The 12,370-nt window shown below is 47.3% G+C and overlaps 1 long non-coding RNA gene across 2 annotated transcripts in view; it reads right to left on the bottom strand.

Moving 5' to 3' along the window:
* The window catches only part of LOC123378596, an 81,580-nt gene that overhangs the window by 26,211 nt on the left and 42,999 nt on the right, over positions 1-12,370 (bottom strand). The gene's annotated exons all lie outside the window — the stretch shown is intronic.

The following is a 12,370-nucleotide window of genomic DNA, read 5'->3' as shown; positions in this document are numbered from 1 at the left end:
GGCACTTCAGCGGCAGCTCAAAGAGGAAGAGAGGGACTGAGGGTCCCGCTGCCGAATTCCCGCAGAAGACCCAGACGTGCCGCCTCAATAGCGGGCAGAGTGCCGCCCCTTTATATTGGCTGCCCCAAGCACCTGCTTCCTTAGCTGGTGCCTGGAGCCGGCCGTGCTCCCCCAAGGGTATGTACTGGGACTAGTACTGTTCAACATATTCCTAAATGATCTGGAAAAAGGGGTAAACTGTGAGGTGGCAAAATGTGCTGATTATACAAAATTGCTCAAGCTAGTTATGTCCATAGCAGACTGCAAAGAATTACAAAGGGATATCACAAAACTGGGTAACTGGGCAACAAAATGGCAGATGAAATTCAGTGTTGATAAATGCAAAGTCATGCACACTGGAATACATAATCCCTACTATACATATAAAATGATGGGGTCTAAATCAGCTGTTACCACTCAAGAAAGATCTTGGAGTTAGTGTGGATAGTTCTCTGAAAACAGCCACTCAATGGGCAGCAGCAGTCAAAAAAATGTTGGGAATCATTAGGAAAAGGATAGATGAAAAGGATAGATAAAAATGCAGAAAATATCATATTGCCTCTATATAAATCCATGGTATGCCCACAATTTGAATACTGTGTGGATGTGGTCACCCCATCTCAAAAAAGATATATTGGAATTGGAAAAGGTATAGAAAAGGGCAACAAAAATGATTAGGGGTATGGAACTGCTCCATATGAGGAGAGATTAATAAGACTGTGACTTTTCAGCTTGGAAAAGAGACAACTAAGGGTAGGTCCATACTTACCGCGCGGGTCGACGCGGTGAGTTCGACTTCTCGGCGTTCGAACTATCGTGTCTAATCAAGACGCGATAGTTCGAACTCCCCACGCGCTCCGGTCGACTCCAGAACTCCACCACCGCGAACGGTGGTGGCGGAGTCGACCTTGGAGCCGCGGAGTTCGACCCCGTCGCGTCTGGACGGGTAAGTCAGTCGAACTAAGGTAGTTCGACTTCAGCTACGCTATTCGCGTAGCTGAAGTCGCGTACCTTAGTTCGACCTCCTCCCCGTAGTGTAGATCAGACCTAAGGGAGGATATGATAGAGGCCTATAAAATCATGACTGGTGTGGAGAAGGTAAATAAGGAACTGTTATTTACTCTTTCTTATAACACAGGAACTAGGGATCACCAAATGAAATTAATAGGCAGCATGTTTAAAAACAAACAAAAAGAAGTACTTCTGTTACATGACGCATAGTCAACCTGTGGAACTCTGCCAGAGAATATTGTGAAGGCCAAGACTATAAGAGGGTTCAAAAAAGAGCTGGATAATTTCACGGAGGATAGGTCCACCAAGGCTATTAGCCAGGATGGGCAGGGATGGAAAACCATGCTCTGAAGTGTCCCTGACCTCTGTTTGCCAGAAGTTGGGAATGGGCGACAGGGGATGGATGGTTCTGTTCATTCTCTCTGAAGAACCTCACATTGGCCACTGTCAGAACAGAATACTGGGCTAGATGGACCATTGGTCTGACTCAGTATGGCTGTTCCAATGACAGATCTTCGTATTCCTGACCAGGACTTTGGAAAAAACAATAGAGAGGCTGCCTTCCAAGGAATCCATCTCAGGTTTTACACTAAACTCATAGCATGCTGGGACAGAAGGATGTGAGTTTAGTTAGTGCTATGTCAATACTCATACAATGCAAAAAGGGTCAGTAAAGTGCATAGTTATGTATCTCACTGATGAGTCTCAGTGTCTTGATTTGAGAAGTTCCCCTGTAACATAACAGCATGGGAACTTGCTTTAAAGCACAGCTTTTCTCTACAAACTGACTATAAACTTCTTATCCTACTATTCGCAGAGAATTTGTTCATTTTGTGTATTCAGTGTTACATCTATTCATTTTACTGACAAAAATATTTGTTATTGCTTTTCATTCTTGTCAGTACTGCAGAACAACTCAGTCAGCTGGAGTCTGTTTTGGCATGAGCCACAAAGAAAACAGCTTGACTTTCAGATCCCAGGGTGAGTTTTCAGGGCTAGCAGTCAGGAAAACTGTTTTTATTTGTAAACTGAGAAAAGGTTCGTAAGTAAGTCACTGAAAGAAAATAACTATGGAACCCTGCAATGCCATTTTATAGTCACTTTCTGGATGCGAAGCAATGTTTTATGTAATTTATTTTGAGTTATAAAAGTTTTATTGTTTGGTTCAGCCAAGAAAACATTTCATTTCAATAAGAGTTATGGATGTAACTGAACTGTGCGATGTTATTACTTTACTTAAAAATATATTGTAATTATTGTACTGAATATATATATATTTATATATATATATAAAGGTTAATTTAGTGGTGAGGAAAATGGTAAGAATAAATTAAAACAAATTACTTAAAATGCTTCCAGTACCTGAAACGACTAAATTTTAATTAACTAACTTTACATTGGATTACCATTTGGAAAATGACTAGCTATCTCAAATAGCTGGTTGGTGCAGGGACTGCCATTTTCTGTGTTTGTGCAACACCTAGTATCATGGTGGTCCCAATCTGGTTGTCCATTAGCTACCTCAACAAGAATAATAAAAATAATATACCTCACTTTGAAGCTCATATAATATATGCATCATCCATGCTTAGGAATCTTAGAAATACCTACTGTAGGAAACAGAGCTCACTTTCTTAATATTTTGCAATCAAAAGAAATATAAAAAATACAGTAACAGTGATTACTTTTGTGGGTGTATGAATTAAAATTAAAAAAAAATCTGTCATATATACCAAAAATCCAAAATGGCTGGTAGCTATCATAGTAATGGTGAAAAAGCTGATACTGCTTTGAACTACATAGTGCCTGAAATTTAATTTTAACCTACCTAGAGGTACACCATAACAAAGTATTCAGATAACATGTTATAGTTACCTGAAGAATTTCCCTTGAAAAAGCTGAATCCTAAGGTGGTGAATTCTTTTTCAGAAAGTAAATTGGAATTGAATTTTTGAGAAAAAACATGCATAAAACTATAAAAGAATGAATCATGTTAGATTAAATGATCTGTGGAACAGATTGTTTCCATCAGGGTAATGCAGGTGGAGGAAAAGCAGAGAGGAAATATATTGTTGTGAGGAGAGAGGATATTAAGGCAAAGGGATGTGACTTTTCAAGGACTGGAACTATTCAATTAATATCTACAGCAATACATACTAAGTTGTCATAATGGATCTTAATGGCTCATTATTTAGGTTTAATTTTTTGAGGTAGGATGTGGGGGGCTACTTTTAAAAACACTTAGTGTTGAACGAAATACTTAGTTGAGTTTATAGCAAAAAAAAAAGGGGGCAAGCTATGGGCTGGTCTACACTATGCGTTTAAACCGGTTTTAGGAGCGTTAAACCGATTTAACGCCACACCCGTCCACACTAAGAGGCCCCTTATATCAATTTTAATGGCTCTTTAAATCGGTTTCTGTACTCCTCCCCGACGAGAGGAGTAGCGCTAATATCGGGATTAACATATCAGAATAGGGTTAGTGTGGCCGCAAATCGAAGGTATTGGCCTCCGGGCGGTATCCCACAGTGCACCACTGTGACCGCTCTGGACAGCATTCTGAACTCTGATGCACTGGCCAGATAAACAGGAAAAGCCCCACGAAGTTTTGAAATTCATTTCCTGCTTCCCCAGCGTGGAGAGCTCAGCAGCACAGGTGACCACGCACAGCTCATCTGCACAGGTAACAATGCAGTCTCCTGAGAATCGAAAAAGAGCCCCAGCATGGACTGCACAGGAGGTACTGGATCTGATCGCTATCTGGGGAGAGGATTCAGTGCTAACAGAACTGTGTTAAAAAAGACGAAATGAAAAAGTATTTGAAAGAATTGCAAGGTCTATGACGGATAAAGGCCACACCAGGGACTCACTGCAGTGCAGAGTGAAAGTCAAGGAGCTCAGACAAGCCTACCAGAAAACCAAAGAAGCAAACGGAAGGTCCGGGGCAGGGCCAAATACATGCCGCTTCTACACTGAGCTGCATGCTATTTTAGGGGGCTGCGCCACAAGTACCCCACCCCTGTCCGTGGATTCCGAGGTGGGGGTTGTAATCTCTGCCATGGCTGAGGATTATGTGGACGGGGAAGATGACGATGAAGAAGGTGAGGAGGACGACCTTGCAGAGAGCACACAGCACTCCGTGAGCCCCAACAGCCAGGAGCTTTTTCTCACCCTGACGGAATTACCCTCCCAACCCACTACCCCAGACAATGAAGCCATGGAAGGGACCTCTGGTGAGTGTACCTTTGCAAATATCAAAGATTGTTTTTTAAGCAAGCGTTTTTTAATGATTGATTTGCCCTGAGGACTTGGGATGCATTGGCTGACAGTATAGTTAATTAGAAAAGTTTGTTAACATGTCTGGGGATTGAGCAGAAATCCTCCAGGGACATCTCGATGAAGCGCTCCTGGAGGTACTCCAGAAGCCTTTGCAGAAGGTTTCTGGGCAAGGCAGCCTTGTTCCGTCCACCATGGTAGGACACTTTACCACGCCATGCATGTAGCAAGTAATCAGGTATCATTGCATGGCAAAGCATAGCTGCTTATGGTCCCGGTGATTGCTGGCATTCAAGAAGCATCCGTTCTTTATCTCACTGTGTTATCCTCAGCAAAGTGATATCGTTCACGGTAACCTGGTTGAAAATCAGGAATTTAAGTAAGGGGGATGGCCATTTTCCTACTGGGTTTGTGGACAGCAGCAGCTTAAAAGAAAACCCTTTCCTGCACGTAGCCACGCGGTGGGAGGGGAGGAGTGAAATGCCGATGATCTTTTTCACGTTTGGTCAGCAGGGATCTTCCCCAAGCTACCAGCCACGCAGTGGGGGGGAGGGGAGGGAGGGTGTTGATTAGCAGGGAGCTAGCATGGTATTAGCCATGCGTTGGGGGGAGGGGTAAATCACTGCAGAAGCCGAAAGACAGTGGCTTACCATGGCCGCATGCAAGCTGAATTCTGATGCCCGGACCTGTATCTGTGAGATCTGTAACCCCAGAGCTGCAGGCACTCAGTATTAAGATGAAAAATGCGACCTTGTAGGGAAATCACATGTGCTATGTAAGGTGAATAGTGCTGTTCACTGTGAAAGAGTATAACCATTGTTCTGTAAAATGTATCTTTTTAAATACTTCTCTCCCTCATGCAGCTGCAAATTTTTCAAGCCTCCCTACTCCATCCCAAAGGCTAGCCCAGATAAGGCAGAGGAAAAAGAAGACGTGAGATGAAATGTTCTCGGATATTATGGAAGTTACACGCAAGGAAAGAGCTCATCTGAATGAGTGGAAGAACGTGGTATCAAATTACAGGAAAGATGCCAGTGAACGTGAGGACAGGAGAGACACCCGAGATGAGAGGTGGCGGCAGGAAGACCGGCAGGAAAATCGGGTGGCGGGATGCAACTCTGGGGCTGCTGCGTGATCAAACTGACATGCTCCGGCGTCTGGTGGAGCTTCAGGAATGGCAGCAGGATCACAGAGTGCTGCTGCAGCCCCTGTATAACCACCCTCAACCCTCACCATGTTCCACATCCTCCTCACCCAGACGTGTAAGAACGCGTGGGGGGAGGCTCCGTGCACCCGCCCACTCCACCCCCATGGACAGCCCAACCAGAAGGCTGTCATTACTGTGAAATTTTTTTACTGCCCTTCTCCATCCTTCCTATCCTCCTCCCAAACCACACCCTTACTTCTCTCCCTCTTTTTATAATGAATTAATAAATAAATCATGATTTTTAAAATATAGTGCCTTTATTTGCATAAGTAAGCTGTACTCGAAGGGGGAGGGTGAGTTGCTTACAGGGAATGAGTCAATCAAGGGGGGTGGGTGTTCATCAACAAACACAGCAGTCACACTGTACCCTGGCCATTGATGAAGCTTGTTTTCAAAGCTTCTCTGATGCGCACCGCTTCCAGGTGTGCTCTTCTAATCTCTCTGGTGTCTGGCTGCGCGTAATCAGCAGCCAGGTGATTTGCCTCAGCCTCCCACCCCGCCATAAAAGTCTCATCCTTACTCTCACAGAGATTGTGGAGAATACAGCAAGCAGCAATAACATAGGGGACATTGGTTTGGCTGAGGTCTGAGTGAGTCAGTAATGTGCGCCAGCGCGCCTTTAAACGGCCAAATGCACATTCCACCACCATTCTGCACTTGCTCAGCCTGTAATTGAACAGATCCTGACCACTGTCCAGGCTGCCTGTGTATGGCTTCATGAGCCATGGCATCAAGGAGTAGGCTGGGTCCCCCAGGATAACGACAGGCATTTCAACATCCCCAACTGTTAATTTCTGGTCTGGGAAGTAATTCCCTTGCTGCAGCCGTTTAAACAGAGTAGTGCTTCTGAATACGCGAGCGTCATGAACCCTCCCTGGCCATCCCACGTGGATGTTGGTGAAACGTCCCTTGTGATCCACCAGTGCTTGCAGCACCATTGAAAAGTACCCCTTCCGGTTTACGTACTGGGTGCCCTGGTGCTCCGGTGCCAAGATAGGGATATGGGTTCCATCTATCGCTCCCCCACAGTTAGGGAATCCCAGTGCAGCAAAGCCATCCACTATGGCCTGCACGTTTCCCAGAGTCACAACCTTTCGTAGCCGCAGCTTAGTGATTGCTTTGGCTACTTGCATCACAGCAGCCCCCAGAGTAGATTTTCCAACTCCAAATTGATTCCCGACTGACCGGTAGCTGTCTGGCGTTGCAAGCTTCCACAGGGCTATCGCCACTCGCTTCTCTACTGTGAGGGCTGCTCTCATCTTGGTATTATGGCGTTTCAGGGCAGGGGCAAGCAAGTCACAAAGTTCCATGAAAGTGCCCTTACACATGCGAAAGTTTCACAGTCACTGGGAATCATCCCACACCTGCAACACAATGCGGTCCCACCAGTCAGTGCTTGTTTCCCGGGCCCAAAATCGGCGTTCAATGGATAGAATCTGCCCCATTACCATCAGGATCTCCAAAGCGCACGGGCCCGCGGTTTGAGAGAATTCTGTGTCTACGTCCTCATCACTGTCATCGCCGCGCTGCCGTATCCGCCTCCTCCTCGCCTCGGTTTGAAGGTCCTGGTTCACCATATACTGCACGAGAGTGCGCGAGGTGTTTAAAACATCCACGATTGCGGTATTGAGCTGAGCAGGGTCCATGCTTGCTGTGTTATGGCGTCTGCACAGTTCACCAAGCAAAAAAGGCGCGAAACGGTTGTCTGCTGCTTTCAGGGAGGGAGGGGTGAGGCTGTACCCAGAACCAACCGCGACAATGATTTTTGCCCCATCAGGCACTGGGATCTCAACCCGGAAATTCCAAGGGGCGGGGGAGGCTGCGGGAACTATGAGATAGCTACTGGATAGCTACCCACAGTGCAACGCTCCAGAAATCGACACTAGCCTCGGACCGTGGACGCACACCACCGATTTAATGTGTTTAGTGTGGCTGCGTGCAGTCGATTTTATGCAATCTGTTTTGCTAAACCGGTTTATGTAAAATCGGAATAATCCCGTAGTGTAGACGTACCCTATGTCATGGAGATTGGATTTAACTATCCCCCTGTGTTGTCCGAATTCAAGCACAAGAGCCAGCTCTGCTGTTCATGTATAACAACCAAAGTGAAACTCAGGGCCGGATTTAGGGGCAGGTGACCCAAGCGACAGCCTGGGGTGCTGGGCTTGGAGGGCGCCAGGGCCAGGGTGCTGTTTTTGTTGTTAGCGACAAAAGGGAAAATAGAATGTTTGAAGTAAAATTTTTCAGGTATTCCATATGTGGATTTATTTTTCACTAATCTCCTAGAATGTTCTGGACCTTTGTAGAATCTCATGGAACCTTCCAGACTTTCCTTGACCCTTCTAGAATGTTGTCAACCATGTCCTCGTGGATATATAAGGGGCGAGGCATCACCAGTCAGTCAGTGAGATATAAGAACGAAGTGGGAGCCCAGCTGTGATATTGTTAACCTTGTGTTATTGTTTTATTGTGTAATTGTGAAAGTATACTTGTGTTTTAGGACTAATAAAGGTCATATTTAATGAGATGCCAGAGATATCTATGTAACCCCTATCTACTCAACAATATAAAAAAATTGTTATTTCTTTCGCCATGCTTAACACATAATGTTTGATGACTTTCTAAGACTGCAGAACATAGACTTTTGCTCTCCCTCATACTGCCTGTCCCTCTCTCCTCCCGTAGAAAATAAAGGATGCCCTGAAGCAGATTTTCCTGAAGATAAGGAATGGACATGTAAGGAAAGTGCTGGAGGGGGGCAGGCACCGAAGAAGCTCTTCACTTGGGGCACCATTTGGTTTAGGGTGGGCCCTGATGAAACTTACTAGCAACTAATCAGTTCCATTGTTTAAACAGAATGAAAAGTTTAACATAACAATATAAACCTTGAAAAGTCAGTTAGATTTATAAAAATTATTTCAGTTTCAATAATCTCAGGGGGCCCTTCCTACAAAAGCATCGTCTTCAAGAGTGGGTAAGTTCCTGATGTCCTCATATTGGGGCCGAGCACTGTATCAACATATTTAATTTACACAATCCAACTAGCATGCAAGGGAAAATAAAAACAGAGGCACCGGCTCAAAGAATGACAGCGGCAAACTGTCTAAGGGCATGGTGAGCACATCTGAAATAGCAAAATGGTAGTTATGTTATATTAATAATATGTAAATACTTAATATACTTCTTATTAATAAGATTACCACACTCCGAGGGAGAATATGTAGATCAGTGAGTTGTGGTCCTATATTAAACAATTTGTTACTCTGCCCACAGCTAAAATATGCTATATGCCAAACTGTGCTGTCATTGGAATATCAAAAAACAAAGGGGACCAAATTCAAGCAGACACATCTCTCGCTGGGTTATTTGGCAACTAGTAGTTTTCCTTAAAAAAACAGGTAAGTTTAATGGCATTATGACTCAACAGAGGGTTGGTCAAAAATTTGTACATGGGATCAGTTTTAAAGGATTCTTTTAAACGTCTATAATGATAAATAATATAGCCACTGGATATATAGAGATTGCAACTCAGGCTTTGAATCTTATACATTTCTGTTCCCACTTCTACTGGACAAACAATTATGATGAAGAATTGAAAATGAGGTTAAATATACCCTACTCGACATCATTAGGTCCTTTCTTTTGTAAGCCCTGAATATGTACAGACATCACAGCACATTACGCAAAAAGCATACATTAACACAACTCCCTAAAAACTGTATATTAAATTATAACAGAATAAAATTACTTGGAATAGAGTCAATTCTATTCTGTTTAGAAAATAATTGTGCTACTTTTCTTCATAGCCATGCTCCCTCTTGTCTCTTTCACACGCAGAACAGCTGAACACGTCCACCTGGGAGGATGCTTTTTGTTTACATCTCAGGTTGCTAGCTCACTACCATTGGTGGTTTTTTCTGAAAGGGAGGGGTCCGGGTGAAATGAGAGGCTGGGGATGCTGCCCCCTATCACATGATGGAAATTTCCACTCTTTAGAAAGCAGGAAAGAAAAGAAAAGAAAAGAGAGGGTCTCAATCCACACTTTCTAACACTCCTCGTAGGGTCGTGCCATTTTCACATGTGCTTCATCCTAAAAGAATTTGCCAAAAACAAGGTGGGTAATTCTAGCTCTTTGAATACAATTCTACGCGATTTCTAAAGACCGAGAAAGCTTGTTAAATACGGATGTCGCTATTTATACATATGGATCTACAGGTATCTCTTACTTCAGGGTGTAACACACCCGCACATCCTTGTGTGAGTACAGCCTACGTTTATGCTTGGCAGAGCGGCTGTTTTTAACATGTTGGCTTTCACCATTTCAAATGAGCCCGCTTTGAGTGGATTGAAGTGTAATGACCGTATTAACTGTGGGCATGCAGCACGGCACAAACTACCGAGGATGACTGGGGACGGCTTTTATTGTATGTGTGGGAGTTTGCACTGGAACAGTGAGCCCGGAATTGCAAACGAAACCTAGCAAGTTGTGTCTTGCTCGTGGTTTCATTGTGTTTCTTTGTCGTTGTGTACAGATCGAAAGCACTCTACTCTACTAGTGTGGGAGGGAAGTTATTCAGGGGTCTGTGGGGAAGGGCTGCAGAGTGCACGGAGGGCGTCGTGCTGCTGCTGGGGGCTGGCGGAGAGGACTTGATGGGAAGGGTGGCAGAATGTATTAAGTGTGCGGTTTGCGAAGTGCGATGGGGAGACGGGGGTGGGGGTTGCACAGTGCATTACGGGAATAGGGTGCGGGTTGCACCCCACAAAAAGAGTGGCAGGCTTCCACTGGGAGAAGACTGCACAGGATCGGATTGCGGTGGGGGGAGAGTGGCCCTGTGCCGGGACTGTGCTAGAGTGTGTTACAAGGGGTTAGTGAATTTAGGGAGGGGCAGTAATTCAGAGTGTCCGAGAGAGAGGGGCAGAGGAGGAAGGAGACTGTGCTGCGGGCGGCGGGGAATGCGAGTTGCTAGGTAGGAAGGAAGGGATGTAGAAGTTTTCATGTGTATGCAGCCTGGAATAGAAGAGAAAACCCCTGCCACGTTCAGCGTTGAAAACAGACACGTCCCCCTACCGCCAGAGCAGCTGCTGTGCCAGTGCCTGGGAGGGAGGGACCCCGCCTGTCCCAGCTCTTGGTGACGCTTGTGACCAGGTGTGTTCACGCTGAGCAGCTCCCCGGCTGAAGCCAGGGGCCCGGATCTGGCCTCCCAGGATCCTGCCCTGCTTTGCTGGCGCGTGGCACCAGCCGCCTCGCCGGTCCCGCGACGTGTGCCCTGGAGGCGCCGCGCTCCCCTCGCAGCCGCAACGCAGTGCAGCGAGCGGCGCAGCCCTGCCGCGGGGCGGTGCATGCGGGGGGAGCTACTGTCTGTAGATAGGGGGCGCCAGGCGGGGGCGGCTGCTCCACGTACCCCCGGGGGTCTCTGTGCCCTGCTGCCCCGCCCACGGGCTGCGGTGGCGAGCTCCATGCAAGCAGCAGCAGCCGCCGGGTCTCCTGGCCGCTGGGCTCACTGGCAGCCAGCGCCACCTGTCACCGGCCCAGCGGGGGCCCGCGGCCGCTGGGCAGGGGCGGTAACGGGAGCCGGGGCGCCCACCCTGCGCGCCGGGGCTCGCCGCGCCTGCGCGCCGCGCCGCCCCCTCTGCGGCAGCTCGGGGGGCGGGGCGGGGCGGGGCGGCAGCTCCGCTGGCCCGGCTGGGAGGGGAGCGCGCGGGGAGCTTTCCATTGTCTGCCCTGGGCGCAGCCTGCCGGTCCGGGGCGGGGGCGGGGGCGGGGCGACCGGGGGCTGCGGGGAGCGAGGCAGAGACAAGGGGGAGGGGGAGGCGAGAGCCGCTGTTGGCCATACGAGCTGTGAGGGGGAGCGAGCCGCTTTGCAGCGCCGGGCACAGCCCCGGCAGGGGGGTCAGCGTGGAAGGGATGCGCCAGGCCATACCACGAGGAGAGGGGCCTTTGGGCTCTAAGCACTTGTGGCCCTTACACAGTCCCTGGCGTTTCAGCCAGAGAGGGGGGTCGATCTGGTGCTCTGCCCACGTCTCAGGCTGAGTAATTGTACTAGACAGTCTGGTGCCCTTGCAGTTTCCAGTGGCAGAGACCTTCAGCCCCATCCCTAGACTTCTGTGTTTCACCCTGCCAGTAAAATACTCGAGATACGGGATTTATGGCTTATTACAACACTGGGACCCACTATCCTCCTTTTTTGGCTTATGACTTGCAGGGGTGTTAATGGGCCACTCTACCTTGAATGGTCCCTTACAACAGCGGTTCTCAACCAGGAGTCCAAGGCCCTTCGGGGGGGGCGTGCAGGCAGGTTTCAGGGGGTCCACCAAAATAAACCGGAGAGTAGGGCCAGTGTTAAGACTCACTGGGGCCCAGGACAGAAAGCCGAATCCCAAGCCCCTCTGCCCAGAGCTGAAACTGAAGCCAGCGCAATTTAGCTTCACGGGGGCCTCTGTGGCGTGGGTCTCTGGGAAATTGCTCTGCTTGATACTTCCTAATGCCAGTCCTGGCTTTTAATCTCCTGAAAAACAGTTCTTGTGGCACAAGTGGGCCGTGGAATTTTTATAGCGGGGGAGAGAGGGGTCAAAGAAAAAGGTTGAGAATCCCTGCCTTACAGTTGTGCAAACTATTTATGCTAAACTATCTGTTCCACCTTGGATTTAGCTCTGTTTATTAATTTATATGGAGACAAGCAGAATTTAGCTTTGTGCAGTGGTGGAGAAACTCCTTTCTGTGACAATGGAAGAGAAGATGTAGGTACAAAGACCTGTGTACAAACTAATATTTCAGCCGTTTGACAGCAGTGTCATTTTGAGCTTAAACGGTCTCAGTTAACATGTATATCTCAATAA

Source organism: Mauremys mutica, chromosome 1 (assembly GCF_020497125.1).
Source record: "Mauremys mutica isolate MM-2020 ecotype Southern chromosome 1, ASM2049712v1, whole genome shotgun sequence".
Lineage (NCBI taxonomy): Eukaryota > Metazoa > Chordata > Testudines > Geoemydidae > Mauremys > Mauremys mutica.
This window is presented reverse-complemented; position numbering and strand designations above follow the sequence as displayed.